Raw genomic sequence first — 19,358 nt, 5'->3', positions numbered from 1 at the left:
TTGGACTTTATGAACTGGTCAGAGGAATAAATAGAAACCTTCCATTCTCTGATTAAGGTTTGCCACTAACTTTTCTAGAATGGAAGTGTATTTTATTTAGTTCATTTCAGGAATTTGATGTTAGTTATGCCCTGAGTCAGGCCTCACTGTTGTCTTATCTCTGCATCACCTCAGTGTTTCTTAAATTGTGAAACAAGAGCAAGTGGAATAACAGGAATGACTAGCAATAGGACTAAAACTTGAAAAAATATTCCTTATCTTACCACCCAAATTTCCAGTATAAGAATGCAAGAGAAGATGAAAAATATTTTTCCATAATATGAAAAATGAGCAACAAGTCAAAGTCTTCACTAGACTATTCTTTAATAAAGAGTTAAAATAGCTCCTTGGTAGAAATTGTTAACATCCAGTAACAGTAGTTATCCATTTTGTTCCTGAATGTGTGTTCATTCCCACCCTCTGCATTAAAAAAAAAAAAAAAAAATCTAAAATACAATAGAAACCAACAAGAATCTATTGTGTAGTACGGGGAACTATACTCAGTATCTTGTAATAAGCTGTGTGTGAGTGTGAATCACTTTGCTGTATACTTGAAACACAACATTGTAAATCACCTATATTTTAGTAAAAATTTTTTAAAACCTAGGAATAATGAAAGTCTTCTGTTTTATGTTGTTTCTAAAGACATAGCTATAGCAATTAGATCAACAAACTAACTTTAATACCAGGTATCAACTTAATATTGACTATTTCCCAGTTCACACGAACCAGAAATTCATTTTTGGCTAGTTTCTTTCATTTTTAGAAATATTTAGTTCGTAAGTGCAAAAAATTTTAAAAAAAAATTTTTAACAGAATAAGACTTGAGAGTATGACTAATTCCCACTTGAATTCCAAAGCTTAAAAAGAAGATCGAGGCAGCTGCAGCTAACACTACTGCCCCTCTTTCCTTCCTATTTTCTATAATCACCTTTTCTTATCTACGAATCCAACACTTTCCTAACAATGCAAGCTGAACAAACTGGATTTAGGAAGGAAGGAAAGAAAAGGAAAAGGAAACATGAAAGGAATTCTGGTTTGCCTGAGCTTTAGACAATTATGCGTTAAACAGCTTTAGCTAACATCACTCAAACCTGATACCGAGGCTTACAATCACTGCAGTGCTAAGAATTTCAAATCCACAGTCCTGACAGAAGTTCAATTGAACTTCTAGTTCTTCCCAACTGGAAGACACTCAAGAAGCCAATTTACCCTAGAGATTCAAGTGTGTGTTGACTGGATGAGGAAACAGGTAAAAGAATCAGACACTGCTTCCTGAACAAAGTTGATTGTTTCATATGCTTGAAACTCACAAGGCTCAAAAACGTATAGATTAAATCTCCAACTCCAAGGTAAGGCTGCAACTGAACTGGGCTGGAATTGACCTCACCTTTGAGACTGGGTACATTGTGAGGAAATCCACCTTGAGCTCTTCACCTGCCTTTGGATATACCAACAGCCACAAATAAGGAAGACATGCCAAATTTCTCTTTCTTCATCTTCAGGAGGATGACAAAATCCCTTTGGAGAATGAAGGATATTGGATTCCCCTTCTATGAAGGATTTTAAAGTACTTCTGCTGCTTTCACCTACTGTAAAAATCTACTCCTATGTTCAAATAACACAGACATTCCTGAAGTGGCACAAGTAATGAATTTGTTATATACCTAAGCTGTAAGGCATAGTACAAGCGTAACAAACTTAGTAACTTGATAAGTCAGAGGAAGGCAGATAATAATCTTATCTTCTGTGAATATTCTAGCTTTTGCTACTGTAACTTTCCTTTTCTACATATCCATGGCATTGCATTGTGCCAATCAGGCAAAAGACATGTACTGAGAAGAATAAGGATGTGGAAATGGCTAAGGGACAAAACATTAAGACAGAATGTTTTAGGTCAGGAAAGTGAGTTAGAGGAGTTAAGAGAAACTAGCTATGATGGAAATAAGGTATCCAGCACTTTGATTAAAAAAAAAGCTATACCAACCCAGCTAGTAGTAAAATCTCAACAACCAACTGGTTTCTCTGTAACATCCTAGGGTGGTAGTTGAATCGCTAAGTCGTGTCTGACTTTTGTGACCCCATGGACTGTAGCATGCCAGGCTCCTCTGTCCATAGGATTCTCCAGTAATTCTGGAGTGTTCTCCACTCAAGTATTCTTGAGTGGATTGCCATTTCCTTCTCCAGGGGATCTTCCCAACCCAGGAAACGAACCCAGGTCTCCTGCCTTTCAGGCAGATTCTTTACCAACTGAGCTATGAGGGAAGATCATCCCAAAGATAACATTTGACTTTTTCTCCCACTGTCACCTTGTTCAAAATCCGGTAAATGTGTGGGAAATAGAACAGGTTTAAAATTTAGGAATGATTTTTTTCCCCACCCTCCAATTTATATTCATGACAGAGGACTTAGTTTTCTCTCTTATTTCTAATAGTTTTCTATTTTATTTCTAAATTTTATGACTATTTTATAAATGCTACAACTTTTTTTATTGCTTACTTTTTAAACTATTTTATTTCTAGTAGTTTTCATCTATTATTCATATTACAAAGAATAGTTGAGGCTTTGAGATACACTATGTAAAGCAATGCCAAGGACTTAAGTCATTCAAGTTGAAGTAAAACAAAACTACTCAAAGTGAAGTTCTCAAACAGTGTTCATCTCAAACTGTTACTGATCTTCAGTGAGACTAGCATAGACATTGACAACAACCATTTACATTTTGTAGAAATTGACAGAATAATTTTACTTCATTGAAGGTAATAATAAAGGGCTTATATTTTTTATTTTTATTTCGTGTTTTTAGTCATTAAACATAACTGTATTTTATTAAAAAAAATCTCATAGATTGTTAATTTGGCAAATACAATTTGAAAGGCACTGAAGTAGAGAATAGGCTATAAACCCAAGACTTTCTCAAAAACAAGTGCCCTTCCTCCATTTTGACAAATACTTAAAATTTAAATAAGGCTTTGATGCTTAGTTCTAAAATAGTCCTAAAATATTCTATAATGCACGACTACATAAGAATCATTTTCACTATATTGTCCATCTTTATTCATTTATTTGACATAATTATTACATAAAAGATTTGTGTGAGATGTTGATTGTATAATGATAAATGAAATGGATATAATCTCTGCCCTCATTGAGCTTATAGTAACATAAAGAAGACAGAAAAGTAGCAAGTAAGCAAATAATTGTCAAATGGGAAGGATTATTTATAAAAATTGACAGGATGTTGAGACACAGAACAAGAATGGTAGTATTAGATATGAAGAGAGTTCTTATATAAGAGGATGATTCAGGAAGGACTTACTAAGGAAGTGGCATTTAAACTGAAACCTACAAGATGAAAAGGAGATAGCTATGAGAGGAGCTAGTTAAGAAGGAACAGTATGTACAAAACCTACAATATGTTCAAGAAATTGGAAAGGCTCTTGTGGCAGTGAAAAGAGTGTACGAAAAAGGAGAGAGAGGGAAACAGGCCTCAGACTGCAAGATCTTATAGGTCAAAATAAGGTTCTTGGAGTTGATTCAAAGTGAAGCATCAAGCCATTGGAGCATTTTTTTAAATTATTTATTTTTTAATTGAAGGGTAATTGCTCTACAGAATTTTGCTGGTTTCTGCCAAATATTAACATGCATCAGCCATAGGTATACATAAGTCCCCTCCCTCTTGAACCTGCCTCCTATCTCCATCCCGTTCTGTCCCTCTAGGTTGATAGAGAGCTTGAGTTCCCTGAGTCACACCACAAATTTCCATTGGTATCTATTTTACATATGGTAATGTAAATGTCCATGATACTGTCTCCATACGTCTCACTCTCTCCTTCCCACCTCCAGTGTCCATAAGCCTGTGCTCCATGTCTCTCCCATTGGAGGATTTTAATTAAGGTAGTTATACGGTCTGGTTTATGTTTAAAAGATTACTCTTGCTCTTAAGTGGAGAACAGGTTGCAAGAGATTATCACAGAAAGCAGCTAGTTAGCATGATGCTGCATTAAGCAGATTATGGTACCATGAACTATTATGGAAAGGGGTAGACAGATTCAAGATGTATTTTGGAATCAACAGGATTTGCTGATGAACTGGATGACTCCTACTTTTCATCTCTAGCAAATGAGCAGCAATAGTTTCATTTGTTGCTTTGGGCAAGATTTAAGGGGAGAGATACATTATAGGGAAGGGAATAGAGACATTAATAGTGGAAGGTTTCAATTTTAAAAGTGTTAAATTTGAGATGCTGTGAGACATACAAATGGATATGTAGCGTAAGAAATTGGATGTGGGTAACTGAAGTTTGGAGGGACATGCAATCTCAAAGATATAAATTTGGGAATTGTCAGCACTCAAATGGTATTTAAGGCCATAGAAATGAATGAAAGCCTCTAAATAATGAGTGGACAGAAAAAAGAAATCTAGCAAGTAGAGGATTAAAAGCCAGGAAAGGGGATGAAAAAGTAATGAAAAAGCCATAGAGATGAGATAAAAACTAAGAGAGATGTCATACATGAAAGTGTTTTGTAAAAGGGAAATAGCACTAGTATTAAAATCTAGAAAGACATAAATAAATTGAAGAGTGAAAAAATAAGGGCCATTGGATGGGGCATCATGGAGAGAATAGCTCCCCTTTCAGCAGAAGCCATATTGAGGCAGGAGGGAGAAGAAAGGGCAAGCAGAAACAGGTGAGCTTGTAGAACTGAATACTGAAGGGTGATGGTATTCTCCACTGAGAGCTCTAAATTGCCTCAAATATTGATATAAAGCAAGGTTTTCAACTCTAAGTGGAAGGGGCATGATGAAAAGTTACAAAATCATCCTAATTGAGGTCAGAGAGAGAAGTATTAGGGTAAAATTGCCAAACTTCAGCACCCATTTGAGGTTGGAGATCATATTTATCACAACTCTAGTCTGCCCAACTGTGTAGTTACTTCCCAGAACACATCATCATTGGCAGGCACAGAAAAGGCAGATGACTGAGTTCTTAAATGGCTGGATTTAAGTAAGTAATTTTAAGGAAGAGAGAAACAAGGAAGTTATGGGAGTTGTTATGGTAGTCATTGGAACAATGAATAATGGAATTTGAGTCATATAGTCTAGAATAGGCTGTTGTGGATAGAAAGAAGTGATAGGTGTAATGGATTAGAAGGCTGACACCACTCAGAGCAATTATTGCTTCCTGGCAGATATTTAAGCAAGTGAGCTAGAAGGATAGCTTGATAACCTCAGATATGCAGATAACATCACCCTTATGGAGGAAAGTGAAGAAGAACTAAAGAGCCTCCTGATGAAAGTAAAAGAGGAGAGTGAAAAACTTGGCTTAAAACTCAATATTCAGAAAACTAAGATCATGGCATCTGGTCCCATCATTTCATGGCAAAGAGACGGGGAAACAATGGAAACAGTGAGAGACTAATTTGGGGGGCTCCAAAATCACTGCAGATAGTAACTACAGCCATGAAATTAAAAGACACTTGCTCCTTGGAAGAAAAGCTATGATCAACCTAGACAGCATATTAAAAAGCAGAGACATTACTTTGCCAACAAAGATCCATCTAGTCAAAGCTATGGTTTTCTAGTAGTCATGTATGGATGTAAGAATTGGACTATAAAGAAAGCTGAATGCCAAAGAATTGATGCTTTTAAACTGTGGTGTTGGAGAAGACTCTTGAGAGTCCCTTGGACTGCAAGGAGATCCAACCAGTCCATCCTAAAGGAAATCAGTCTGGAATATTCATTGGAAGGACTGATGTTGAAGCTGAAACTCTAATACTTTGGTCACCAGATGTGAAGAACTGCCTCATTGGAAAAGACCCTGATGCTGGAAAAGATTAAAGGCGGGAGGAGAAGGGGACGACAGAGGATGAGATGGTTGGATGGCATCACTGACTCAATGAACATGAGTTTGAGTGAGCTCCAGGAGTTGGTGATGGACAGGGAAGCCTGGTCTGCTGCAGTCCATGGGGTTGGAAAGAATAAGACACGATTGAGCAGCTGAACTAAACTGAAGTGATAGTCTAAGGATAAGGATTCAATGTGTTGGAGGGCAGCTGTGAGGACAGTGACCAGGGATTTACCATGGCAGTGATAGAAAAAAAAAAAAAAAGTCACTGGAAATGTGGAAATGAGAAAACTGGGTATCAAAGAGTCCAGGAACCTGGATGGGTCATTTGCAAGAATGTTGAAAGCACCTAGAATGGTGACAAAGATTATGCTGGTAAGTAAAAGATGATGCTGTTAAAGTGCTGCATTCAATACGCCGGCAAATTTGGGAAACTCAGCAGTGACTACAGGACTGGAAAAGGTCAGTTTTCATTCCAATCTCATAGAAATCTATATGCAGATCAAGAAGCAATAGTTAGAACTGGACATGGAGCAACAGATTGGTTCCAAATTAGGAAAAGAGTACATCAAGGCTGTATATTGTCACCCTGCTTATTTACCTTATATGCAGGGTACATCATGAGACATGCCAGGCTGGTTGAAGCACAAGCTGGAACAAAGATTGCCAGGAGAATTATCAATAACCTCAGACACCCTGATGACACCACCCTTATGGCAGAAAGTGAAAAAGAACTAAAGAGCCTCTTGATGAAAATGAAAGAGGAGAGTGAAAAAGCTGGCCTAAAACTCAGCATTCAAAAAAAAGGAAGATCATGGCATCCAGTCCCATCACTTCATGGCAAATAGATGGGGAAACAGTAACAGACTTTATTTTCTTGGGCTCCAAAATCACTACAGGTGGTGACCACAGCCATGAAATTAAAAGACGCTTGCTCCTTGGAAGAAAAGCTATCACCAACCTAGACAGCATATTAAAAAGCAGAGACATTAATGACCAAGGTCCGCCTAGTGAAAGCTATGGTTTTTCCAGTAGTCATGTATGGATGTGAGAGTTGGACTATAAAGAAAGCTGAGAGCCGAAGATTTGATGCTTTTTTTTTTTTTTTTTTTCCAGTGGGTTTTGTCATACATTGATATGAATCAGCCATGGATTTACATGTATTCCCCATCCCGATCCCCCCTCCCACCTCCCTCTCCACCCGATTCCTCTGGGTCTTCCCAGTGCACCAGGCCCGAGCACTTGTCTCATGCATCCCACCTGGGCTGGTCATCTGTTTCACCATAGATAGTATACATGCTGTTCTTTTGAAATATCCCACCCTCACATTCTCCCACAAAGTTCAAAAGTCTGTTCTGTATTTCTGTGTCTCTTTTTCTGTTTTGCATATAGGGTTATCGTTACCATCTTTCTAAATTCATATATATGTGTTAGTATGCTGTAATGTTCTTTATCTTTCTGGCTTACTTCACTCTGTATAAGGGCTCCAGTTTCATCCATCTCATTAGGACTGGTTCAAATGAATTCTTTTTAACGGCTGAGTAATATTCCATGGTGTATATGTACCACAGCTTCCTTATCCACTCGTCTGCTGATGGGCATCTAGGTTGCTTCCATGTCCTGGCTATTATAAACAGTGCTGCGATGAACATTGGGGTGCACGTGTCTCCTTCAGATCTGGTGTCCTCAGTGTGTATGCCCAGAAGTGGGATTGCTGGGTCATATGGCAGTTCTATTTCCAGTTTTTTAGAAATCTCCACACTGTTCTCCATAGCGGCTGTACTAGTTTGCATTCCCACCAACAGTGTAAGAGGGTTCCCTTTTCTCCACACCCTCTCCAGAATTTATTGCTTGTAGACTTTTGGATAGCAGCCATCCTGACTGGCGTGTAATGGTACCTCATTGTGGTTTTGATTTGCATTTCTCTAATAATGAGTGATGTTGAGCATCTTTTCATGTGTTTGTTAGCCATCTGTATGTCTTCTTTGGAGAAATGTCTGTTTAGTTCTTTGGCCCATTTTTTGATTGGGTCATTTATTTTTCTGGAATTGAGCTGCAGGAGCTGCTTGTATATTTTTGAGATTAATCCTTTGTCTGTTGCTTCATTTGCTATTATTTTCTCCCAATCTGAGGGCTGTCTTTTCACCTTGCTTATAGTTTCCTTTGTAGTGCAAAAACTTTTAAGTTTCATTAGGTCCCATTTGTTTAGTTTTGCTTTATTTCCAATATTTTGGGAGGTGGGTCATAGAGGATCTTGCTGTGATTTATGTCGGAGAGTGTTTTGCCTATGTTCTCCTCTAGGAGTTTTATAGTTTCTGGTCTTACATTTAGATCTTTAATCCATTTTGAGTTTATTTTTGTGTATGGTGTTAGAAAGTGTTCTAGTTTCATTCTTTTACAAGTGGTTGACCAGTTTTCCCAGCACCACTTGTTAAAGAGGTTGTCTTTTTTCCATTGTATATCCTTGCCTCCTTTGTCAAAGATAAGGTGTCCATAGGTTCGTGGATTTAATTCTGGGCTTTCTATTCTGTTCCATTGATCTATATTTCTGTCTTTGTGCCAGTACCATACTGTCTTGATGACTGTGGCTTTGTAGTAGAGTCTGAAGTCAGGCAGGTTGATTCCTCCAGTTCCGTTCTTCTTTCTCAAGATTACTTTGGCTATTCGAGGTTTGAGGTTTTTTGTATTTCCATACAAATTGTGAAATTCTTTGGTCTAGTTCTGTGAAAAATACCATTGGTAGCTTGATAGGGATTGCATTGAATCTATAGACTGCTTTGGGATTTGATGCTTTTGAACTTTGGTGTTGGAGAAGACTCTTGAGAGTCCCTTGGACTGCAAGGAGATCCAACCAGTCCATCCTAAAGGAAATCAGTCCTGAATATTCACTGGAAGGACTGATGTTGAAGCTGAAACTCCAATACTTTGGCTACCAGATGTGAAGAACTGACTCTTTGGAAAGGACGCGGATGCTGGGGAAGATTGAAGGGAGGAGAAGGGGATGACAGAGGATACGATATTTGGATGGCATCACCGACTCTGTGGACATGAGTTTGAGCAAGCTCTGGGAGTTGGTGATGGACAGGGAACCCTAGTGTACTGCAGTCCATGGGGTCGCAAAGAGTCAGACACAACTGAGCGACTGAACTGAATTGAACTGAACTGAAAAATATTAAGACTTTGAGAATACCAAGGTGTTACTTGGAACTGTTCAATAACAGCATTCCTCAACATTATCTTTACAAAATAAATTATTTTTAAAGAATATCATATATATTCTTACTTAATTTTCATTACAACTTTGTAAAGTAAGTAAGTCGCCTTGGTAATATTACTACTGTTTCATAGATAAGAAAAAAACCTGAGTCTCAGAGAAATTACAAATATTTTAGAAGCAGGTAAATGGAGGCACATGGTAAAGAGAGAGAATTTATTGTTTTCTATTTTAAATTAAATTCAAGTTTATCAAATAAATTAAGGATAATTTATTAAATATTTAAAAGCATTCTTTTTAAGGTTACCTTTCAATGGCACTTTTCCAAGTATATTTTAATAAGTATATTTTAACTTTCTCTGTATACAAAACATTCAGTCTTCATAGTTTCTCAAAAGCATTCACTGCAAAGTAAGATGAAGTTCCATTCAAATGTGTGATTTGAACAGTTCCCTTCTATAATATGGTGAGAGCATTTAAAACAGTCTGTGCTGAGATGAAATTATGATAAAAATTAAGAATAATTATTACTAAAACTCCATTTCTGAAAAATTATAAATAGGAAAAGGAAAATAATAGATGTGAGTTTATTGTTATTACTGTGTATAAATGTGAATTTTTGCAATTGACAATAGGGAATAGTATATGTGTATAATATATAACACCTTTTACAATTTAAAAAAAACAGTGGAGGAAAGAAAGATCATTTTTTTTCTCTATTTAAAAAATAATTTTGTTTTCTCAGGCTGAACTATATGGGATTTTCCTACCTGTTTAAGCATGCAAATTAAGCAAAACACTTAACTGCACTTTATTGTGCTTCATTTTAACTTAGATCAGAAAAATTTTAATCAAAGCACTACTGAGGCTTCAGGGGAAACAATTGTAGGAATGTTTGTAGTAATCTTAACTGGTCAAAATATGTTACATGCATTTTTTCACATTCAAAATCAGTTATTACTAGCTACTCTTGCAAATAAGTGATAATTTTATCTCATTTTTCAGGTGAACAAATACAAAGGTTAAATAGCTTGCCCAGGGGCACAAATTGAATCAGTAGCAGAAGCAGGATTATAACTCCAAATGACTGACTCAAAGCTTAGTCCAATGAGCCATAATGTTTCTCAAGTAGCAAGGCATTTTAATTGTCCCTCTAAGCAGGAAACAGAGCTCTAAATGGAGCATGTCCCATCCAGAAGGCCTATGGTACATAGTAGAGAGACCTACTTCTCTTATTAAAAAAAAAAAAGCCACCAAATTGTTTTTCAACCTCACCTTTTTGTAAGGAGAATATATGTTATACATTCAAAAAGTAATGAAAAATATGTTGTAAAAAGGCACTACATTTTGTACTTTGAAACCAAAAAGATGTTTTGTTTTGGTTTTTCACTACTGACATTAGACCTGGGATACACAGAACAGTGAATTTGCAGTATTAGATAAATACCTACATAACTCAGGAATCCATCTTCCCTTTGTGATTTAGGCTAACCATAGAAAAACAGCAATTATACAAATTTTATTTAATATTTGAATAGATGCTTTCCTGACTTATTTTCTTATTTCAAGTCCACCCTAGTACATAATTTTTCTGACTCAGTTTTAACTTTGCAGTTTTAAAACCACAACTGAGAAGACTATGCTGAAAGTAGAGATTAAGGAAAACTGCAGATTGAAAGTAAATGGTTCAACTTCCACTTCTGGCTATGATAGAAGAGCTTATACTACTTTAACTCTCCTGTTGAGAACAACTATTTAAAAGTATGTAAAGCAATTGTATGAAGTCACTAAACAGGAACTAAGGAGGCCAGTACTGCTGGAACCTAATCAAAGCTATGGTTTTTAGTCTAGTCAAAGCTATGATTTTTCCAGCAGTCATGTATGGATGTGAGAGTTGGACTATAAAGAAAGCTGTGCACTGAGGAACTGATGCTTTTGAACTGTGGTGTTAGAGAAGACTCTTGAGAGTCCCTTGGACTGCAAGGAGATCCAACCAGTCCAGCCTAAAGGAAATCAGTCCTGAATATTCACTGGAAGGACTGATGCTGAAGCTGAAGCTCCAATACTTTGGCCACCAGATGTGAAGAACTGACTCATTGGAGAAGACCCTGATGCTGGGAAAGATTGAAGACGGGAGGAGAAGGGGATGACAGAGGGTGAAATGGTTGAATGGCATCACTGACTCAATGGACATGAGTTTGAGTAAGCTCCAGGAATTTGCTAATGGACAGGGAACTAAACTGAACTGGGGGAACCAAGATCCCAGAGTGGAGAAAACTATAATGAATATAATGAGCTCCACATTCACCTCAAAATTTCACTTATGTATTTGTAGATTTGTGGCATCAGCAATAGAGGCTAGAAAGTGTCAGCCTGGACTTATGGCAGTCTCGCTGGGGTAGGGAAACAGATATTAAAGTTTGAGTCTAACAAAGTGATTAGAACTTGAAAGACTAAGATCCAGAAGTTGAGAAAACCACAGAGGAGGAAGCCCAGACTTCTGTGCAATTTCCTCTTACAGAATGTGCTGTCTCCTAAACCGTGCAGGGTAACATGTGGAGAAACTAAGTGTAAAGTAAAGCTTAGAGGTAAAAGAGTGAGCTGAGATTTTTGGCAGTCTTGGAGAGCTTAAACGAAAAAGATGAAAATTTAGACACCATCAACATGCAAGAACCAAAGTAAACACTTCAGGATTTCATAAGAAAACCAAGAAGTCTACTCCTTAAAAGTTAAAGGCTATGCTTTAAGAGTTAGAACAAACTGGAAGTTGACGAGGCTAAAAAGTCTAAAATCCAGCCTCAGTTGTAGGGATGTAATAAGTCCATATAATACATGACTACGGCATATTAAATCCTTTCTGGAAAAAGGTAACTTCGTGTAGAGTCTTTGCAATTTTTCACACAGTGTTCAGCATTCAATTTAAAGCTTAGCAAGTGTGTAAAAAACAGGACCAAATGGAAATGCTAGAACAAATTACAAGAACTAAAATTAAAAGATGAGTTTACAATGGATTAGGTACATCAGAGAAAAGAATAGTGAATCTAACAGAGAAAGGTGTCCAAAATATTTAAATTTAAGGATAGAGACTAAAAGAAGTGGAAAATACAGGAGAATAAGAGCTATGTGGAACAGAGTTTAAAAGTCTGATACACTGATAGGAGAGCATGAATTGAACAAAAGCAACATTTTAAATACTGTTGGCAACTACTTTTATAAAACTCATGGAAGACAGGAAGTCTTAAGTTCAAGAAGCCCCATAACACCACAGGAGAAGTACAAAGAAACTATACCCAGAGTATCATAATCAAACATCTGAAAGACAATGATAAAAATAAATGTTGAAAGTAGTCAGAGGAAAAAATATATATATACATTACTTTCAAAGGAGCAAAAATAAGATTTAAGTCCACGTTCTCTGACAGAAACAATGGAATCCAGAAGACATCTTTAAAGTTGTCTTAATGAATGGTAGCTTTAAAGTTCTGAAAGAACATAATGCCAACTCAAAATTCTATACTTGTAAAATAGCCTCAGAAGGGAATGTGAAATAAATATATTTTCAGATAAACAAAAGAAGGGAGAATTTGTTACTACTAGATCTATTGTAAAAGAAAATCTAAAAGAATTTTTTTCAGGTTTATATGTGGAACTGCAAGAAAAGATTAAGAACACAGGGAAGGGTACATTAGTAAATCTATACAAATAATAGTAGTAATATATGATGTAATTTAAAATATATGCAGAATGAAAATAAATGACAACACTAAAAGTGTTATCCAAGAAGTGTAAATATACTACTTCAAGGTAGATTGCAACAAGCGAAGGATGAATGTTGGAATTTCTTATTTATGATAACCAACAAAATAAATAAATCACTAACAATCTAATGAAAAGTGAAAATGAAAGTGTTAGTCACTCGGTTGTGTCCAACTCTTTCCGGCCCCATGGATTGTAGCCTGCCAGGCTCCTCATCCATGGAATTCTCCAGGCGAGAATACTGGAGTGGGTAGCCATTCCCTTCTCCAGGGAATCTTCCCAAACTAGGGATCAAACCTGGGCCTCCTGCATTGCAGGCAGATTCTTTATCATCTGAGTTACCAGGGAAGCCCAACAATCTAATAAATGTGACAAATGGAATAATAAACATTTGATTAATCTAAAAGAAGATGGTACAATATGAAACATATAGTAAGAAGGTAGATTTAAATCCAAATACAGCAAAAATTATACTTAGTTAGATTAACACTCCCATTAAATGAAAAAGATGGTCAAAGTGGACAGAAAACAATAGCCAACTGTATGTTGCTTATAAGAGGTACACCTTAAATAAAAGGGCTCTTAAATGTATAAAGTCATCACTATGAAAAATATAACATGAAATAATAACCAAAAGAAAACAGTGTAAAACTATACTCATATCAGGTAAAGCAAATTCTAGGGCAAAAAGTAATATTAGAGAAGAAAATGTGTGCTTCATAATGACAAAGGGATCAAGATTATACATTTAATTTTTTAAAATAAATTTTAATATACTTCACCTAATAATAAAGTCTTAAATGTGTGAATAATGATGTTACAGAGATTAAAAATATTTCAGTAGTTTGTGTCTTTCTTGTACTTTGTCCATTTCATGTTGGTTATCTAATTTGTTGGCATACAGTGTTCATAGTGTTCCATTATAATCTTTCCTATATCTGTAAGACCAGTATAAATGGCCTATTTTTCATTTCTAATTTTAGTCATTTGAGTCTTCTTTCTTGGTTCTTTAATTTTTTTGATCAATTCAAAGGATTGACAATTTGTTGATATTTTCAAATAATCAAGTTTTAGTCTCACTGCTTTTCTCTATTTTTCTGTTCCTTGTTTTATTTATTTCCTCTCTAATCTTTGTTTTTCCTTTCTGCTTATTCTGGATTTAGTTTGCTCTACTTTTTCTAGTTTGTTATGGTGGAAGATTTGGTTATTTATTTGAGATATTTCTTTTCTTTTATCTAGGCATTTATAACTATAAGTTTTTCCCTGGCCACTTCTTTCACTGCATAAGTTTTAGTAAGTTGTGTTTTCATTTTCATTCATCTCAAAATACATTCTACTTTTCCTTGTGACTTTTAAAATCTATTTATTATTTAGGAGTATGTTATTTAATTTTCACATATTTGTAGCTTCTCAAATTTCTGTTATTCATTTTTAATATTATGAAACTGTGTCCAAAGAACATATATCCTATGATTTCAGTCATTTTAACTTTATTGTGGCTTGTTTAATGGCCTAACATATGGTCTACCCTAGAGAAATATTCCATATGCACTTGAGAAGAATGTGAATTTTGCTGTTGCTGGATAGAACATTCCATGGATGTATTTTAGGTCTAGTTGTCTTATACCATCATTGCACTTTTCAATTTTCTTGTCGTTCTTCTCTCTTTCTGTTCTATCCATTATTGAAGGTAGGGTATTAATGTCTCAAACTATTGTTTTTGAATTGTCTATTTCTTTCTCAAATTCCATAGGCTTTGCTTTATGTATTTTGGAGCTCTGCTGCAAGGGGTGTATATATTTTAAATTGTTACATCATTATGAGGGATTGATCCATTTATTATTATAAAATGCCCTTCTTTGTTTCTAGTAACCATTTTTGTCTTAAAAATCTATTTTGTCTCATATTAGTATACTACTCTAGGTCTCTTTTGGTTATTAGATCTCTTTGATTACAGTAACCAAAGAGATTGTTTTCCTATTCTTTTATTTTCAACCTCTTTGTTCTTTGAATCAAACATATAGACAACATAAAGTTGGATTGCTTTTTAAAATCCATTTTTCTAATATTTGTCTTGCTTCAAATGCTTAATTCATTCACATTTAACGTAATCACTGGTAATGTAGGATTTACATTTACCATTTTGTTATTTGTGTTCTGTGTCATGTCTTTTTTCCCTTTCTGCAGTCTTTGGGTTAGATGTTTTCTAGTGTATTACTTTAACTCCCTTGTTTTTTCTATTGTACTATTTGAGTGTTTTAATGGTTGCCATGGGCATTACTATTAACATACTAACTTAAAACCATCTACTTCAGATTAATACTAACTTAATCTCAATAATGTACAAAAACTCTGCTCCACTGTAGCTCATTTTCTCACCCCAATTTTTGTGCTATAATTGTCATACAAATTATATTTTTATATACTAAGTCCATGAATATGATTTTATAATCTGTGTGTATATCTTTTAATTCATATAGGGGAACAAAAGCATTACAAACAAAAGTACATTTTTACTTTATCTTTTGACAATTTGATTATGATTTGTTTGTATCAAGGGGTGAAGCAACAGTATGGAGATTTCTCTAAAAACTAGGAATAAAACTACCATATGACACAGGAATCCCACTACTGGGCATATACCCTGAGAAAACCATAATTCAAAAAGACACATGTACTCCAATGTTCACTGCAGAACTATTTACAATAGCTAGGACATGGAAGCAACCTAAATGTCCACTGACAGATGAATGGATAAAGAGGTTGTGGTACATACATACAATGGAATATTAGTCAGCTAGAGAAAGGAACAAATTTGAGTCAGTTCTTTTGAGGTGGAGATTTTTCCCAGTGGCTTTGTGTGTGCTTGTGTTGAGGCATGCCTTCAGTGCTCTGGCATTTTATTTCTGCCTTAGTCTTCACTCCCTGTTTGCACAGACTCTTGGGTTGTGCTAGATGTGAGAGAATAGAGCCTTCTGTGGTTTTTCTGGGGCATACACACAGCCTTGTATATGCATGTGGCTTTCTAGGTCCCTCAGGAATATGTTGAAACTTTTCAAAGCCCACTATAGACATCTGTTTTCCAGAGTTCCCTTTAAAGATTTTTGGCAAGCCTCTTACTTGTCTCAAATGGTATCTCTGTTTTAAACAACTGTAATGTTAAACAACTGCTGCTGAATGTCTTTGACAGTGCCCTGGGGACAGCGCTCTCCTCAGTGACTGAGCAAACTCTGGGTTAAGTAAACTAAAGACAAGCCTCATGAATGGGGCTTTTCCAGGAAGTTTTCAGACAGGTCAAATACTAACAATTGACAGGACTTCTGGGGATCTCCAAATCCATTCTGCCCCTTCAGTGTCTACTAGGGTGCTTTTCTCAGCTACCACGGTGTGAGGCTGCTTATTTTCAAGGTTACCGTGGACCTGGGGAGAGGGAATCAAAATAAAGCAAGTTAAAATGTCGCAAAGCTCACTATATCTATACAATTAAATTGTTTTTCTTGAATAAATTGCTCTTCAGATTGCTTCAAATCTTTGGCTTATTTCCAGAGGTCTGAAAATTTTTATTTCAACAATTTTTAGTAGTGTTCTCGTTGTTTTTATAGGAGAGGAGATTTTCAGAGTGCCATTCCAAAAGGGATTCTGTTTTGGTATATTCTTAAAGTGAAATAACATACAGCAATAAAAATAATGAACAACTGCTTCATGCAACAACTATGACTATCATAGAAATAAGGTTAAGCCAAAGAAGCCAGACACAAACAATACGTACTGTATTATTTCATTTGTATGAACTTCTAAAACAATTAAAACAAATCAACAGTAATTAAATTCAGAATAGTGGTTATCTTTGTAATAGTTTACTGGAATGAGGCATGAAGGAATATTCTAGGATGTTGATAATGTTCTATATCTTGCCTTTGATGGTGGTTACATTGGTGTATTCATTTATAATACTAAAAATACTAAATATTCTTTGAGCAATACACTTTGTGAACTTTATTGTATGAATGTATTCTTTCATAAAATACTTTTAAAATAAATGAAAGTAAATAGTTAACCTCAGGCCTATCTTTAATTCTTAGATATAGATTCCCTTGCAGAGTTCTATGCAAAGAGTAAAAGGTTTCATTTTCAGAGTTAAGAGATTTACATATGTGCCATTCAGATATAAGAATAATTTGTTTTTAAAATTACTGTTTATACTGATAACAGAAGCCTGTATATCTGCAATGCTCTATAGTTCTTATATTGCTTTCACATATATTATCTTATCATCTGTACAACTCTTGAATTTGGAAGTCAAATATTATTATTTTTCCTATGAGTAGATTCAGATATATTTGTGAATACTTAAGATTGATACTTTATGTATCTTATTATCAGATGATTATGCTTCTGTGGTATTGGAGAAGACTCCTGAGAGTCCCTTGCAAGGAGATTCAACCAGTCTATCCTAAAGCAGATCAGTCCTGGATGTTCATTGGAAGGACTGATGTTGAAGCTGAAACTCCAATACTTTGGCCACCTCAGGCAAAGAGTTGACTCATTGGAAAAGACCCTGATGCTGGGAGGGATTGGGGGCAGGAGGAGAAGGGGATGACAGAGGATGAGATGGCTGGATGGCATCACCGACTCGATGGACATGAGTTTGGATAAACTCCGGGAGTTGGTGATGGACAGGGAGGCCTGGCGTGCTGCGATTCATGGGGTCGCAAAGAGTTGGACACGACTGAGTGACTGAACTGAACTGAACTGAACCACACTTACATTTTCTTTAGAATATTAATATTCACGAACTTATCAAAACTAGATGGGTGCCCAAGGTTTTAGAATTCTCTATTAAATCATGATATTAATCCTTGATTCTCTAGGTAATCCCTGGATTATAGGAATAGACAGAATTTTAAATCTTTTGTTTTAAATCTCTCCATGAGATACAGGATATTTGTCATTCAGCTCAAACATATCTTTTGATGAGATTTCACAATGCTCACTCATTAAAATATCACATACTTTTTATAAAGAAGTTGTTCCATGATTATACTAAGTCTCTGTTTCTGCAGCATGCTCTGCTCAAATGTAAAATGATTGAGTACCATCTATGATTCCTCTCTAGATATTTGAGGAATATTAAGAACTATCCTCACATTAATGATCTTTTTCCTACTGCTTTTAGGCTTTCCTTCTGTCACTCACTACACATATTGATTGAACTTCTCCCCATCAGGAAGAAAAGATCCTTGTCTTGTCATTCTAGCTATGCTATAAAGCTCTATTCTAGAAAACAGCACTCTGTTTAAGAACTGGTCAGTGATCAAGATAAAGATTTTAGTATTTTTTAATTGTTTTATATATATCATGATTATCAGATAATATTCTGTCATGTTTATGTAAATCTCTAACATATATTTCTTTTCTTTAGGTGATTTAATTTGCATTTGTCTCCACTAAAGGTCATTAGATTTGTGAAGAAGATTTTGAATTTAATCATGTTTTCTTAAGTAATAGGCATGCCAGCTACCTTTGCATCTTTGGCTAGTTTCTTAAGTATATCCTCAACATAAATTCTGAAATCACAAATGAGAATAATAAATAAAGCCAGACCTATGAAGTTGCTATGCATTTGTGGATAGCCACTATAAAGCCTTAATTTGCTTTTCAGTCAAATGAAGAATAGCACACAAGTGAGAAAGGGCTATTATAAAGAGAACAAGGGGCTTGAGAAATTTATTTATGCTTTTGCAATTAAATTCCAAATGGCTGATGAAATGCCATTCAGATCCCAAAGAGAAAGCAACTTTAGCTGGATTTTCTACCCTTATCTTCAACAAAAAAACTTACTCCTCAAATCCTTAAAGATTCAAGAGTGGGGCAAGCGATTTCTCCTCTAAATATTTCTCTACAGCCAGATAACCCTTTTCTGGCTCTAAAATATACCTTTCCCATTATATCTACCAAAATACAGTATACCCAATCTGTTCAATTCCACATCTGATATTACTATCCTTTTGGACAAATTAAGTTAAAAAAAATAAAAAAATATAAATAGATGAAGTGAGTTACTGATGAAGATATTGCTTCATTAGCTCAGTACAGTCTGAAAACACTAAGCCATCTCTCCAAGCTATCTCAATTCTTTCATTTGTTGCTCTCTCCTTGAGTCCAAACCATTGAAATCAATGCCTTTTCTTTCTAGTTCAGTCAACCCCATTCTCAGGCTGAGGGAGGATAAACCTTTTTGGAAAACTGTATCCTTGAAGGTGCAGGGTCCTTTTCTGCCTGAATCAGTTTCGGGCTAAAACTACAGTCCTTGCAGGCATCTGAATGTTCAGTGTGTTCAGGGTCATTGGGATCACACTCACAGGGGTCCCATGATAGCCTTCTTTCTTTTAGCCTCTTTCTTTCTTTTAGCCTCTTTTCCTTCTTTCCTTTTTCTGGATATGTGATAATATGCAGAGATTGCCTGAGCTCAGCTTTTCATTATCAGCCCTTCCTGAGTTTGTT

This window comes from Cervus canadensis, chromosome 15 (assembly GCF_019320065.1).
Source record: "Cervus canadensis isolate Bull #8, Minnesota chromosome 15, ASM1932006v1, whole genome shotgun sequence".
Lineage (NCBI taxonomy): Eukaryota > Metazoa > Chordata > Mammalia > Artiodactyla > Cervidae > Cervus > Cervus canadensis.
This window is presented reverse-complemented; position numbering follows the sequence as displayed.